Consider the following 16096-nt stretch of genomic DNA (forward strand, 5'->3'; position numbering starts at 1 on the left):
TAATACCACCATAATAATGTGGCAGTATCAGCAACTGGGGCCTTTGATAGTTAATTAGGTCATAAGGATATAGTCCTCATGAATGGGATTTGTTCCCTTGTAAGAGGGGCACCTTCTATTTTTGCCATGTGAGGATACTATGAGAAAGTGGCAGTCTACAACCCAGAAGAGGGTCCTCAGCAGAATCTGACCATTCTGGCACCTTGATCTCAGACTTCTAGCCTCCAGACTGTGAGAAGTAAATTTCTGCCATGCATAAGCCACCCTCTCTATGGCAATTTGTTACAGCAGCTGGAGCTAACTAAGACACTTCCTTGCTTCCTCAGTTCTCAGTTCAGTCGCTCAGTCGTGTCCAACTCTTTGCGACCCCATGAATTGCAGCATGCCAGGCCTCCCTGTCCATCACCAACTCCCAGAGTTCACTCAGACTCACGTCCATCGAGTCAGTGATGCCATCCAGCCATCTCATCCTCTGTCGTCCCCTTCTCCTCCTGCCCCTAATCCCTCCCAGCATCAGAGTCTTTTCCAATGAGTCAACTCTTCACATGAGGTGGCCAAAGTACTGGAGTTTCAGCTTCAGGATCATTCCTTCCAAAGAAATTCCAGGGCTGATCTCCTTCAGAATGGACTGGTTGGATCTCCTTGCAGTCCAAAGGTCTCCTTGCCTCCAGTCTGACTGTATTTCTGTCTACCCAACTTACCATTTCAGATTAATCTTGGCTCACAACATCACCTGGTGGTTAATGATTCCAAGAAGGCTTTCATTAGCACCTTATAACACCTTTGCCTTTCCTCTTCATCTAAGCTGCCAATTCTTCAAAATTACACGTGCTCCATGATACTATCATCAACATTTTCTTAACCATGGCAAATATCTCCACTATGAACTAAGGCTGTCTGATCTCAGCTGGGTCCCTTGCATTGCTCAGCAACCCTTATATTTATCTTCAACTGACTCCTATCAAATTCCCCACAGCAGCTGCTACAAAGTTTTTCCACTCTTCTTAAGCCCCAGATTCAACCTCTACTCCCCTCATGCTCAGCAAAAGCTCTCCTCTTCTACATAACTGAGAATATGATATTATGACCATGAGATGACTTGGCTTTCTTCATCCTCAACCCAAAACTTTTCTATCCCTTTATCTACACCATTCTTCTCAGCTCCCATCTCAGTGAAAGAACTATGCACCCTCCTTTCCAAAGCCAAATTCTCTATCCATATTGTAGCAATTACTGAGAGGCAGAGACACTGAAGAATATCCTCCAAACTGACCAGGAACTTTGAGACCAGAAAACAAAGCAGGCAATGCCATTAAGTGCAATTACAAAGTTTACTATGGGTAACCTACACACAGGAAGGATCAGGCAGATGGGATGATCTGGAGGTGTTTGCAGTTGCACTTTGCACCATGGAAAGGGGTACGGGGGATCTAAAGGGGCCAAAGCTAAAAACAGAATCAAACTATCGAGTGAGAAGCATGACCACGCCAGTGGGGATGGGGGATTTTTTCCCTCCCTGGGGATCTCATGACCAGTAACCATCTGTGTAAGCATAAGGCAGGCTTCCAGTTTTCATACCAGAAGACATGGGTAAACGTTGATGGGGAACATATCTGGCTTGAGTGAATTCCTTGTCAATTAAGCTAAAGCTCAGCCTCACAGAAAGAGGGGTCGAGGTTAGAACTGTGGACCTAAAATAGAGCTGACAAGATGGACTCAGTGTGGTACAGCCACACACCAGCTATCCAGTTTTTTCCCTCTTCTTGGCTCCTTCCCTTCACCATATAGGAATGCTTCAATCTTCTCTGTCCAAAAAGTTATCAATATTTCATCATTTGCTAACATTGACTGAGCATTCACAATGTGGCAAGTGCCACTGTGAACAGTTTGCATATGTGCTCAATTGCTTTCATGTGTCTGACTCTTTGCAACCCCATGGACTATAAACCACCAGGCTCCTCTGTCTATGGAATATTCCAGCCAAGAATATTGGAGTGGGTTGCCATTTCCTCCTCCAGGGGATCTTCCTGACTCAGGGATTGAACCCACATCTCCTGCATTTGGAGAAGGATTCTTCATCAATGGGCCACCTGGAAAGCCTGTAAGCAGTTTATATAGATCATTTTAATTAATTCTGACAATAAACTTTGATGTTCTTGATATTATATTCCCTATTTTAAAGACTAGGATACTGAAGTTGCTGCTGCTGCTGCTAAGTCACTTCAGTCATGTCAGACTCTGCAATCCCATAGACGGCAGTCCACCAGGCTCCGCTGATCCTGGGATTCTCCATGCAAGAGTACTGGAGTGAGTTGCCATTTCCTTCTCCAATGCAGGAAAGTGAAAAGTGAAAGTGAAGTCGCTCAGTCATGTCCAACTCTTAGCAACCCCATGGACCACAGCCCACCAGGCTCCTCCGTCCATGGGATTTTCCAGGCAAGAGTACTGGAGTGGGTTGCCATTGCTTTCTCTGAAACTGAGCTAATAGCACTGAAAAATTTACTCAAGGTCACTTGCTTTTCACTTCCTTATACATGCCCACTTTTCTAAAGAATAATCTAAATTTGATTCTTCTCTCTTATTCCCTTCCTCTCTCCCTTTGTGCATCTGTGTCATGTGTCCAGAAGCTTCATTGCTATACCAGTCACAATTTGAGCAGTTCCATGTCTGTCAGCACAGACAGGGAAATGCATACACTACAGACACACATACTTACACACCATTAACACTTATTCAATATATATTTGCTGAAATGTTGAAAAACTGAATTATGCATAGTTCTCAAGAGAATAATATTTTTTTAAAAAATCAGCACTGCCCTTTTTCACTTTCTCAGCTACTATTATCACTTTTACAATTTTTCAAGCTCAAAGGACAAAACAACTACAGCACTGAGTAGGTTTTCTTGAGTTTGAAAAGCACTCACTGCCTCAGTGTTTCCCTCTAGTTACCTAACCTAATCCCATGGCCCACAGGTTGGCACAGTTTCCACAGCTTTCAAGAAGACTCTTTTTTTTCTTTTTTTTTGGCTGCACCACTCAGCTTGTGCATCTTAGTTCCCTGATCAGGGATAGAACCCAGGCCATGGCAATGAAAGCACTGAGTCCTAACCACCAGGACATGACTGGGTCCAGAAATGAAGGGCATTCAACAGCTGCAACTCCTTCCCCACCAGACAGGCCAGGCTGACACCAGGTCAACTGAGGAAGCAAACGTTTCTTTTATTGAAAAGTGTTTAATTGGACTTCTTGAGAATCCAACGTCATGTATGCAGATGCAAATGTTTGAAGAGTTGTTTACAGTGGAGTTTGTGCCAGACAGGCTCCTATGCCAAGCCAGCACACAGCCTCCCATTATTCAGCTGGGCTCAGCCTCTAAAGATGTTTCAGGGCTCTCTGAGTCTTGTAAATTTCCACATCCAAAGGCTCATCTGTTTTTTCAAGGCAGAGTCATTTTTCCCCTCATGCGTAGACATCAGTCCTTCCCCTGCCAATCCCCGTTACTGCCTGCTCTGGTTCAGAAAAGGCTTTGGAGCTATTATTTAAGAGGCGATTACTCCATCTCTAGAAGTTTTAGTAGTTTTGAGAAGACTGACAAAGGATAAGTTGGACTCTTGATCCCTACTCGGAAACTGGATCTTAGCTGATGTAATTATTTCAAGAACTGTTTCTGTTATTCACTGACCCAGAAAAGCACAGCTTATTATTAGCTCAGCTAATAGATTTCCACCTTAACATATCCCCCCTAAAAGGAATCAGTTCTCAATTGGGAGGATAAACAAGGATATATAAGTGGATGCTGGGAAATCCATTCATCTTTAAGAATTGAACCATCCACACTCTGCCTTGAAAATGCAATGCAAAAAGAAAAATTTGTCATTATCACAAATTGTTATGATGCCTTCACTATATTCTCTTCCTATTATCAAACACCTTCTATAGGAAAAATTTTTACATGTTTAAAGTTCTAAGTGGGAAATACACATGAAGAATATTGTTCTTGTATCATGTTAAGGATACCCAATTCCAGAGTAAAATCTGCCATTAGTTTTACATTGTAAAGCTAATAATTTTCTTATGACTTTTTATCCAGTGGAGAGCACTGGATAAAACAAACAAGCTTATCAAACTGTAAAGCAACAATAGTCCAGTTTTTTAAAACCCACTTAAAGAAAAAGAAATTAGAAGCATTTATTAATGAGTTCATTTATTCATACTACAGACAGTGACTGGTTACCTACTGTGCTCAGAGCAACTACAACTGTTTCAGATATACAGAAATAAAGAATAGGTCATCCTAGGCATAGGCCTTAGGAAGCTGGTGAAAGATGAAGGCAAATGACTAGGACACACACAAAAAATAGGAAACTGATTCTAAAGTATTAACAATAAAGTACAGTTGACCCTTGAACAACATGGATTTGAACAGTGTGTGTCCACTCACATCTGGATTTTTTTCAGTAAATACCACAGTACTGCAGGATCAAATGTTGGTTGAATCTGAGGACTACAGATAGGTGGGGCTAACTGTAAGGTTATTCTCAGATCTCTGACTGCTATGGGGTTGGTGCCCCTAATCCCCAAGTTGTTCAAGGGTCAACTGTAATAATAAAGTTGTGCAGGATTATCACAGGAGAGAACAAGGAAGTAATAACAGAGAAGATGATATTTCAGCTCAGCCTTGCAGGATAGATGAATTTTCACAGCTGTATAGTAGGAAGGGTCTTTCTAGTTAAAGAACAATCATGAGCAAAGATGTGAACATTTATAACATGTTCTCCAGAACTTACTTATTTTGAAAAGTCTGGGGTATAAAAAGCTGCAGTATTATAAAGCACTAGGGGGAACCTGAAACATACACATGCCTACAACAAACGTATTCCCAGTCCCATTTCAGATAGAGCGGTTCAGAACCCACAGTTAGGTGGGACCCAGGAATCAGTATCTTTCAAATCTTCCCACGTCAAGATGTGCCCCCATGATGCAATCCAATATACACATATACAGTAATACATGGAGGGGTCTTACAGGTGTTATGGGCTGAACTGTGCCACACCCCAGTTCATATGCTTAAGCCCTACAACCCAGTGCCTCAGAATGTGATGATATTCAGAGATGGGGACTTTAAAGAGGTAATTAAGTTAAAATGAGGGCACTGGGGAAGGTGGGCCAATATAACCTGATTGAAGTGGAAATTTGGACATATAGAGACACCAAGGTGCACATGAACAGAAAAAAAAATGACCATATGAGGAAACAGCAAGAAGATGAACATCTGCAAGCCAAAGAGAGAAGTTTCAGAAGAAACCAAACCTGTTGACACGTTGATCTTGGACTTTCAACTTCTATAACTATGAGAAAATAAATTTCTATTGCTTAAGCTACACAGTCAGTGGTATTTTGTTATGACAGGCCTAGAGAACTAATACAGTAAGTGAAGGCACTAGGAATGCACTGAGAAATACATTTTAATGCCAAATCTTTAAGAACCTTAAATGTCTTATTAGGAGTTTCTACTTTATTTCACAGGTAATCTCTCAAAGTGTAGGTCTTCTGAGAAGGAAAATAATATGATCTGGCCTATGATCCAACTCTTGAAGCAGTGTGGATGATTTAAAGACTCTGCCCGTCCAAGGCAAGAAACAATAAAGGATATGACTAGAGCCATGATAGGAAAGGATTGCTGTTCTTGGTCAGTTGCTAAAGTCACATCCAAATCTTTGCAACTCCATGAACTGCACCACATCAGATTGCTCTGTCATCTACTATCTCCCAGAATTTGCTCAAATTCATGTCCACTGAGTTGATGATGCTATCTAACCATCTCATCTTCTGTTGCCCTCTTCTCCTCCTGCCCTCAATCTTTCCCAACATCAGTGTCTTTTCCAATGAGTCAGTTCTTAGCATCAGGTGGCCAAAGTATTGACACTTCAGCTTCAGCATCAGTCCTTCCAATGAATATTCAGGGTTGATTTCCTTTAGGATGGACTGGTTTATCTCCTTAAAGATAAGGGTCTCTCAAAAGTCTTCTCTGGGACCACAATTCAAAAGCATCAAGAAACTCTTTTCCTTTTGGTATTAGTTCCAGAAGGTATTGTAGGTCTTCACAGAACCGGTCAACTCCAGCTTCTTCAGCGTCAGTGACTGGGATATAGACTTGGATTACTGGGATACTGAATGGTTTGCCTTGGAAACAAAACCGAGATTATTCTGCCATTTTTGAGGTTGCACCCAAGTACTGCCTTTCAGATTCTTCTGTTGACTATAAGGGACACTCCATTTCTTCTAAGGGATTCTTGTCCACAGAGTGGATAGAATGATCATCTGAATTAAATTTGCCTATTCTGTCCACTTTAGTTCACTGATTGCTTAGATGTCAATATTCAATCTTGCCATCTCCTGCTTGATCACATCCAATTTACCTTAATTAATGGACCTCACATTCCAGGTTCCTATGCAATGTTGTTCTTTGGAGCATCGGACTTTGCTTTCACTACCAGACACATCCAACAGCTAACCATCATTTCTGCTTTGGCTCAGCCATTCATTCTTTCTGGAGCTATTAGTAATTGCCTCTGCTCTTCCCCAGCAGCACACTGGACACCTTCTGACCTGGTGGGCTCATCTTCCAGTGTCATATCTTTTTGCCTTTTCATACTGTTCATGGGGTTCTCCAGGCAAGAATACTGGAGTAGGCTGCCATTTCCTTCTCCAGTGGACCACGTTTTGTCAGAACTCTTCACGATGACCCCATCTGTCCTGGGTAGCCCTGCATGGCATGGCACATAACTTCATCGAGTTAATCCCCTTTGCCCTTACAAGGCTGTGATCCATGAAGGGGATAGAAAGGACGGGGACAATTGAAAAACAGAAAATTTCAGGTGCTATCAAAGGTAGACACAACAGCATTTGGTGACTTAAAATCTGGGAGGATGAGGAATAGGGAAGAGTTAAGGTTAATCTCCCCAGGTTTTGAGCCTGTTTGTACCCTGTATTTCAGATACATCACAGAATCCTTTCTGGGTTTTCTATTTTGGTTAATGGCATCTCAATCTATGAGAAAATCCAGAAAGCATTCTTTGGAATGAAACTGAGTTGAAAACCAAAGAACAGAAAGGGATCCAGTATAGAGATGGAATTCCCTTAAGAACAGAGGAGCTCATTACAGCTATAGGGTACTGAGAGCACTGTTTTCACTTCTTTCATTACTCCTGTCCTTATAGAAGGAAATAGAACTGAACAAACTGACAACCACTCCCCTTAGAACAGAGAAGTGAGGGTAAAAAGCAAACCACCATCCCAAAGTCTACACAGAGAGGCAAATCCAGAGAGTCACAGCCCAGCTCTGGCTTATCTGGAGCAGAAGCCACTGAACCCATAAAATGTAGGAATACCTGAATGGTAATTCTAACAAATTGCTGGAGACTGAATAACGGCTACCCTGGGAGTGAGGAACTCCTAAGGTCACAGTCTCAGGGAAGGAGGGGAGTGATTTCCAACAATCAGGGGTAACCGCAGGACGGCTATTACAAAAAGGCAAAAACAGAAGAGAAAGTACCAGTGAAAAAAATAATAATGACAGTAGCTAGTATTGACTGAGAAGGCCTTTCCTAAATGCTTATATTCCTTAACCTTACAGCAAATCTATAGGATAACGCACTGGTTTTCTATTGCTGGCTGTAACAAATGACCCCCAAACTTGGTGGCTTAAACAAAACAAACGCTTATAGTTCTGTAGGTCAGAAATCCAACACTGGACTTACCAGCTAAAATCAATGTGTTGGCAGGACTGCATTTCTTCTGGGGGCTCTAGGGAAGGATCTTTGCCTTTACCAGATCCTAGTGGCCATTAACATGCCACTTAATTAAAGGGTTATTTGCCTCTTGGAAGATTTAATCATAAAATTGTTTCATATTGTAGACTCTCCTATTACATTTTAAGTATTGTTTGAGTTCCCCAGATATTCTCTAGAGACTTCATGACCATTTCTACTGCATGTAGCACAGCTGGTGGTAAGGAGCCTTTCCATCACTGCCTCTCTCCCCGATCTTGGTTTTCTTGACCCTCAAATATCATCTGCTTTATTCTTATTTTTACATGATGGACATGGTGGGAGTGGAAGGGACACACTGTAACACATCAAGGTTCCCAGGCAAGCAAGATTCCAAAACAATGGATAGAGCAGTGGGCTGAAATTCAGAAGGCCTGGAGTGCTTGCCAGTTATAGGATCTGAGACAAACTACAGCCTCTTTCACATCAAGATTTTTAGTTTATAAAAGAAAGATAATAGTGCCTGGCTGCACATGCTTCTGAGGGTTCATGTAACAATCAAATGTAAAAAGTCTTTCTAATATATAAGGTTCTATGCTAATTTACCCTTTTTTCCAAGCAAGTCTAATGCCATGACCCTAAGAGAATACTACATCAATCTAACTTTTTCTTTGTTAGCAACTATTTCTCATAGAATTCATTAAATGTTCTGAAAATTCCTCCTAATTATTACCCTTCTCATTTTATCTTACTCTGTTTTTCTTCTCTTAGTTCAAAGTTTTCCAACACTTTATCTGCAAAATTAGAACAAACCCTCTGCACAGTACCTCTAAACAATCACCTGTTTGTCTCTCCCTAACAAGCTGAATTAAGAGATGCTTGCTCCTTGGAAGAAAAGCTATGACCAACCTAGAAAACATATTCAAAAGCAGAGACATTACTTTGCCAACAAAGGTCCATCTAGTCAAGGCAATGGTTTTTCTAGTAGTCATGTATGGATGTGAGAGCTGGACTATAAAGAAAGCTGAGCACCAAAGAATTGATGCTTTTGAACTGTGGTGTTGGAGAAGACTCTTGAAGAGTCCCTTGGACTGCAAAGAGATCCAACCAGTCCATCCTAAAGGAAATCAGTCCTGAATATTCATTGTAAGGATTGATGCTAAAGTTGAAACTCCAATACTTTGGCCACTTGGTGCAAAGAATGACTCCTTGGAAAAGACAAGAAATATTGAATGTGGGAGGAGAAGGGGACAACAGAGGATGAGATGGCTGGATGGCATCACCGACTCAATGGACATGAGTTTGAGCAAGCTCCGGGAGTTGGTGAAGGACAGGGAAGCCTGGTGTGCTGCAGTTCATGGGGTCACAAAGAGTCGGACAGGACTGAGTGACTGAACTGAACTGAACAAGTTGAATAGATGAGAAACCAAAGCTTGTGATATTCTTACCACTAAAGAAATACATTATTTGGAAGAGCCAGCTCAAATGTCATCTCTGTATTCCAAATCTGCCTATACCTGTGTCTTGAGCAATCTGTCCTCTCTGCTACACTCCAACCATTTGCTTATCTTTGTTCATTTCAACCACTCCCCTCTGTGTCACTCTAGTTTGGTTTTCTTGATAATTTTTAATAACCCCTGATTGTTTGAATATCTTTTTTTTTTCAGTAGAAGTTACATAAGAATTAGAGTTCTAAGAAACTCACCTGAAATATAAACATCATTAGTAAAGTCTAATGTGTTTTTTCCTTCTTTTTACATGATTTATTGAATTGATTTGTCTATTTAGACTGCGGATCTGTCATAAAATTTGACCAGTCTTGGCTATATGATGTCACAGTACTATAGTCACTAGTCAAGGGTCTACATCAAGGATATTCCTACATGTTCTCACATCTGTGAGTTGTCTCTACTCACTGTCTTCCTCCCCAAACCTCTTCCTCATCTGATGTTTATTACCCTCATTAGTGGCATCTGCATCTACCTAAGTAAGCAATACCGAAACCTCAGAATCATCGTCAACCTTACTTCCCACATCCGGCTAGTCATTAAACCCTGCTCTGCCTATCTGCTGATAATCTCTCAAACCTATGCTAGTTTAGACCCTTATCCTATTTCCTTTGGACTATAGCACCAGCATCCTCATTTTCCTCTGGCCTCCCAGCTTTCCATCTCTAGTTTCCCCAAAATATTATTGCTGGAGTTATTTTCTAGAGAAAGTCCAATTATAGCACTCCTCCTATTAAAAATTAACTTTAAAACTCTTAAATAAAATTTTCTAGGCTGTGATAAAGTTGAAATAACATGACATTCAAGGACCTTCTTTCTCTGGCCCCAGCCTTACAAGACCCACCCAATCCATGTCTCTCCCTGGCAGTGCTATGCTCACACTGCCTCCTTTTCTTTGCCCATCCTGTTCTCTGTGCTCAGAACACTTTTCTCCCTCCTTTTGGCCTGTAGGCTTCAAAATCCAGTTCAAAATTCACCTGCTCTGTGAAGTCTTCCTAAATTCTGCCCAAACCTCTCTCCTGGGAGAACGAGTGGCCACTACTTCCACATCACCCTGTGCTGCAATTATTTGTGGATGGCTCACTTCCCTCCATAAACTTGAGATCTCATTCATCTTTATCTGGCACACAGTACGCACTCAATAAACGGTTACTGAAATTAACACACACAGAGTTATAAAATAATAACTAAAGAAAAATTCCACAGAAGCACACCAGTCCTTCATCTTAGCTGCAATAAAGAAACAGAGCCCAAAAATAAAGGAAAGGACTAATAATCTAATGTAGCAAACACATAAATGGGTTGTTTGTTTTAAAAAACCTAAGTGGTTTAGGGAGGGCAGGGGGAGAAGAAAGTACATTTTAAAGCTCTAGCTCCAGGGCAAGTAATAAAAATTGTTGCTTTAATGTTTTTTTCATAATATTGTGAGCAATGGGAAGGTCTATTCCATCACACCAGCCTTCAGGGCAGAAAGTTTCAGCCTCCTGAGCTAAATCAAACTGGCATCACTCTTAGCTTTTCAAGCAGCTGCAACTGGTCTCTGCCTTCTATGAAACTCGACTGACGAAGAAACAAAATAATTTACCACTTACTTTATGGGCCTCTCTTTTCCTCTTTTGCTCTTGTCAATTAATTATAAGAGTTTTGGAAACTCATCCTGCATTCCTGCCCCTAGATTACAGCAAGGTAGGCACTGTATTTTGCATTAGGAGTTGTCACTCTTATAAAGAAGGAGGTTGGGAGGTAGCAACTTATCAAGGATCAGAAAACTAGCCCAAGAAACAACACTGTACTCAGTTTGATGTCCATAGGTGCCACTCATCCATATATCTCTTGATGTGATTGATCCTTTTTATACTCCCTGGATTATTAAATATGAGCACATTTAACATTAGGATGTATGTGCACCTATGTAAAAATGTGAGTCTTCCAGAGTAGCAATGGAACTCAATAATTTTCAAAATGCTATACCAATTCTCTGTAATTCAGTCTCAATTATCCCCCTCCTGAGCTCCCATTCTAAATACCCTTATCCACAATGCCCAAGAGTTTAATATATATCCTGGAACACACACAGAGACCACATTCTCCAATGTTACACAGATTTTCCTAGCAGGGATTGTCTACATTTCTGGGAGAAACCCTGCCTCCATCTGTTTGTGTTTTGAATACCTGACCTTCCCATTTCACTGTTTCTATTTTTGGAAGGTGGAATAGGGATTACAAGGTATGTAGCACTTAAGTTTACAGCAAGGATGAAATGGGGCAAAACAAGTAAAAAGGTTAAATGTAACAGTGCTTGGTGAGTGGTCATTGGCCCATAAATATCATTTCTGTTACATTCCATGTCGGAATCATATACGACCCAACAACTGGATCTTTGAGAACAGAGTCACAAAAAGTTGTGGTTTTTTTTCCACCAAGCACCACATCTGACTTCTCTTCTCCCAAGAGACTTGAAAGAACAGAAGTAGGTAATGTTAATTTTATTTTACTTAACACATTTGGGGCTTTGTGAAATGTAGCATGCAAGAAATATTTTAATATATATGTAAAATGACTTTTTAAGTGCCTTTTAAAAATCTCTAAGGTCCTTCCATTTCCAAAATGTTGTGATCTATGATAACTAATCTCAAAGCAGGCAAATTAATAGTGATGATTCCCCAGATATACTGAAAATATATGGCATTGTCAGGCTGGGTGTATTGAAAACAAGTTAGACCCCAGGACGGGAGGCCTGTGGCAATGCACAAAACTGTTTTGCCCTCCTTTCTCCCCTCCTGCCCAGAGTCTATAATTCTCATCTTAAACTCCCAGGTCCTTCTGCAGCAGATGTGAAGATGAGGAATGAGTTGTAATTTGCAGATAAGACAGTGAGGCCAATATTCTACAGAATCCCAAGCAGAGCAGCTGAAGTGAGTTAAGCTTTCCTAAAATCATCTGCAATTTCACCTTTTACCTAATAAAAGAGAATCCTGGAAGTCTACCTCAGGAAGGGGCCCTACCGAACCTCCTGCATTTCAAAGATTAAGAAACAGACCTAAAGAGATAAAGGAACAAGTCTAAAGTCATCCAGGTTTTCTGAAACCCAGGCCTGGAAACCTGGAACTGAAGCAGTGACCAATTGAATTAAAGTAGTCTCCACCTGTGTCACTTCAACAGTATCTGCACACAGATAAATGTCTCTCTTTTCCTCTTTGAACTATAGGCAGCCTTCTTCAGTCACCCACAAACCAGCCAGCACCTGTCTTGGGAAAGCAAACAAGATCCTCCACAATCCTGAATTCAAAGAAATGTCTGGTTTTACAAAGTACTAAAAACGGAGTCACGTGGTACTGCCTTCAGATTCACTTATCTTTCATAAATACATTAAAAAATATTATAAACTACACAATATGTAAAAAAAAAATTATAGTGACACTGATTCTGCAAAGTCAGAAAATAAAATACAAGCAAAAAAAAAAAAAAAAAAACACCCAGAAGCAGCAGCCTAGACGTACTTCACTTTAAGCAATGCATAAAGGAAAATCTACCTAAAATGGAAAATGAAGGGGTGCTTCTGCGGATTATTTTAATACAGCATAGAACTTTTAAACAGCCACAATCAGAATGACTGCGTTTATGAGTGCAACATCTATACAGACTTTGGAAAACTACCAGAAGATAAAGATTTGTAAGCCTCTGTCTCCACTGCCTCCACGTTGTATGTATTTATATCCATTCATGTATTCCTTCATTCAGATCTATTTCAAGCTTATTCATTCACTGACGTTAATTCACCAGTTCTCCTCCATAGAAACTCACTTTTTTGCTCAATTCCTCACTGAGTACTACTGAAAGAAAAAGAAAGTGAAGTCGCTCAGTCGTGTCCCATTCTTTGGGACCCCATGGACTGCAGCCTACCAGGCTCCTCCATGATGGGATTTCCCAGGCAAGAGTACTGGAGTGGGGTGCCATTTCCTTCTCTGGGGGATCTTCCCAACCCAGGAATCGAAGCTGGGTCTCCCACATTGCAGGCAGACGCTTTACCGTCTGAACCACACTGAGGACCTGACAAGTCCAACAGGGGCTCTGTCCCGTGGAACTTAAGAGCCGGCGTGGAGCCTAGAATTGCACACCAAAAATGAAAGTACAAGATAAAAGGTGAAAAGAACCACAAAGGAGCTCCCGATAAAAGGGAGAACTAGGAATTGCTTCCAGATGCAGGCAAGGCACGCAGCTTGGCAGCTTGGGGCCGGAGCACTCCCTCCCGCGTCCCAGGACGAGAGGAAAGAGGAGCCATGATGCCTGGCTCCCGCCCTCTGCGCCCAGCATCCTCCTCCATCCCGGCGCCCTCATTCGATGTCCTCATTTCTGGGCCTTTGCTGCGGAAGCCACAGGCCAGACCGGTCTCCCGGCGGCTTCCCCACCCCGTATGTCAGTCGCTCCCACGAAAGAGCTACTCGGAAAGTTCCCCTCACTCTGGGGTCGGCCACCCGCCTCGGCTCGCCTTCCCGGGGAAGCCAGCTCAGCCGTTGGCTGACTGGGGCGAGTGGGCGGGCGGCGCACGCACCTGGTCGGCCGCTGGAGCTATGGCGGCGGCGGCGGGGGTGGCCGTGCTCAGGGCCAGGTTCAGAGCCCAGCCTTCAAGTGGCGGCGGCCACACCCGCGACGCGGCCCCCCCACCTGGTCCTGGCAGCTGCCGGGGTTTCTGCGGCGAGAAGGCGGGGCGCAGCGGCCGGGGCCTCCGGGCGCCCGCAGGCGGGCGGGGGGCCAAGCGCCGCCTCCACGACGCCCGACCACGGCCTCGCTGCGACTCAAGCGACCTGAGGGCCGCGGGCTACCGGCTGTCACCTCACCTTCTGGATCTGGCTCCACAGTGTCCTGGGCCCCCGCAGTCTGGCGTCTTTATTTGGAGTCCTTCGGCCAGAACGTCGCCCTCAGGCCTCGCGGGTGCCCACGGCCTTGAACCTCGGAGCCACGAGGGGGTTTCAAGAGCGCAAGTGACCAAAGGGCCTACCTGAGATGTGACTTCAGGTGGCCAGAGGGCTCACCCGAGGTGTCGTATGCTTGCAGGAGTGGCCGGGCTGGTAGCGAAGAAAGGGGTTGAGGAGCTGAAAGGAAAATGTGGACGTTTTGGCTGTCTCAGCACCTGGATGAGGGCAGAGTCTGGAAACCCTGGGATAGGTGAGCTGTCCAACGCCTCCCACGGCTACCGGGTGATTAGAGCGTTATTGTCCCATCCTACCCCGCAGGGTTGCTGGAGAGCCGAGGGTGATGAAGATGGACGAGAAGACCCCAGCTGGGAGAGATCCGGCAGAGTCCTGCCTCTTCGGTTGATGCGTTAATTATATGAGGGTGCTGGAGAAAGCAGATTCATCTGATTACCTGGCGTAGCTTTTTGTATCAAGGAGCCACTCGCATCACTGGTCACACAATGTGTGCTCACGTATTTTCAACGTTTTCTGTTTTGATAAATTTGAATTCCTTTATATAACCACACTTATCAAATAAAAAGTTATATTTGTGAGACACGGAGCAATTCAGGTCTCCTCTTTAACAACAACAAAAACACATTCTCCCTGGGAACTTTAAAAAGTACAAAATTTGCAATGTCCCTATTTACCTCGATACACTTAGCCCTCGGTTAACAATCTGTCTAAACTTTTAGTAACCCCGTTGCCCGTTGAATAAAGTGTGAACTCAGACATTCAAAATAGTTCCTCAAAGGTGACCCTGGCCCACCAGGATCATCTCTATGTTGCTATCTCCAGCTCTGCAGTATTACTTTTTCTCAAATTATCTGAAGTAAAGATAGTTTATTATTTATTTATTATTTCCAATAAGTCATGCACTGTCACTTTTGTAAGATACAATTTAAAACTTGCTGCTGCTGCTGCTGCTGCTGCTAAGTCACTTCAGTCGTGTCCAACTCTGTGCAACCTCATAGACGGCAGCCCACCAGGCTCCCCTGTCCCTGGGATTCTCCAGGCAAGAACACTGGAGTGGGTTGCCATTTCCTTCTCCAATGCATGAAAGTGAAAAGTAAAAGTAACATCTCTCAGTCGTGTCTGTCTCTTAGCAACCCCATGGACTGCAGCCCACCAGGCTCCTCCATGCATGGGATTTTCCAGGCAAGAGTACTAGAGTGGGGTGCCATTGCCTTCTCTGTAAAACTTGCTAGAAAAGTGAAAAAAAAAAAAAAACCATAAAAACTCCAAGTCTCAATTTTCATTACAGATATTTGCAATTCAGTTCAGTTCAGTTACTCAGTTGTGTCCAACTCTTTGTGACCCCATGAACTGCAGCATGCCAGGCCTCCCTGTCCATCACCAACTCCCAGAGTCCACCCAAACCCATGTCCATTGAGTTGGTGATCCCATCCAACCATCTCATCCTCTGTCATCCCCTTCTCCTCCTGCCCCCAATCTTTCCCAGCATCAGGGTCTTTTCCAATGAGTCAGCTCTTCACATCAGGTGGCCAAAGTATTGGAGTTTCAGCTTCAATGTCTGTCCTTCCAATGAACACCCAGGACTGATCTCCTTTAGGATGGACTGGTTGGATCTCTTTGCAGTCCAAGGGGCTCTCAAGAGTCTTCTCCAACACCACAGTTCAAAAGCATGAATTCTTCTGCGCTCTGCTTTCTTTACAGTCCAACTCTCGCATCCATACATGACCACTGGAAAAACCATAGCTTTGACTAGACGGATCTTTGTTGGCAAAGTAATGTCTCTGCTTTTGAATATGCTGTTCAGGTTGGTCATAACTTTCCTTCCAAGGAGTAAGCGTCTTTTAATTTCATGGCTGCAGTCACCATCTGCAGTGATTTTGGATCCT

At 43.0% G+C, this 16096-nt stretch overlaps 1 protein-coding gene across 4 annotated transcripts in view; it reads right to left on the bottom strand.

The window, feature by feature from the left end:
- The window catches only part of CPQ (carboxypeptidase Q), a 566361-nt gene extending 551967 nt beyond the window's left edge, over positions 1-14394 (bottom strand). For 2 of the 4 annotated variants that reach the window (XR_011145724.1, XM_068983904.1), the window contains exon 1: positions 13832-13939. The gene's annotated coding sequence lies outside the window, so the exon portion shown is untranslated. Of the gene's footprint in view, positions 1-13831; positions 13940-14117; positions 14126-14278 lie in introns of those variants that run through there. The other 2 variants (XM_068983905.1, XM_068983906.1) reach the window with 2 other exon arrangements.
- Between the last annotated feature and the right edge of the window lie 1702 nt (positions 14395-16096).

The sequence above is a fragment of the Capricornis sumatraensis genome, chromosome 11 (assembly GCF_032405125.1).
Source record: "Capricornis sumatraensis isolate serow.1 chromosome 11, serow.2, whole genome shotgun sequence".
Classification (NCBI taxonomy): Eukaryota; Metazoa; Chordata; class Mammalia; order Artiodactyla; family Bovidae; genus Capricornis; species Capricornis sumatraensis.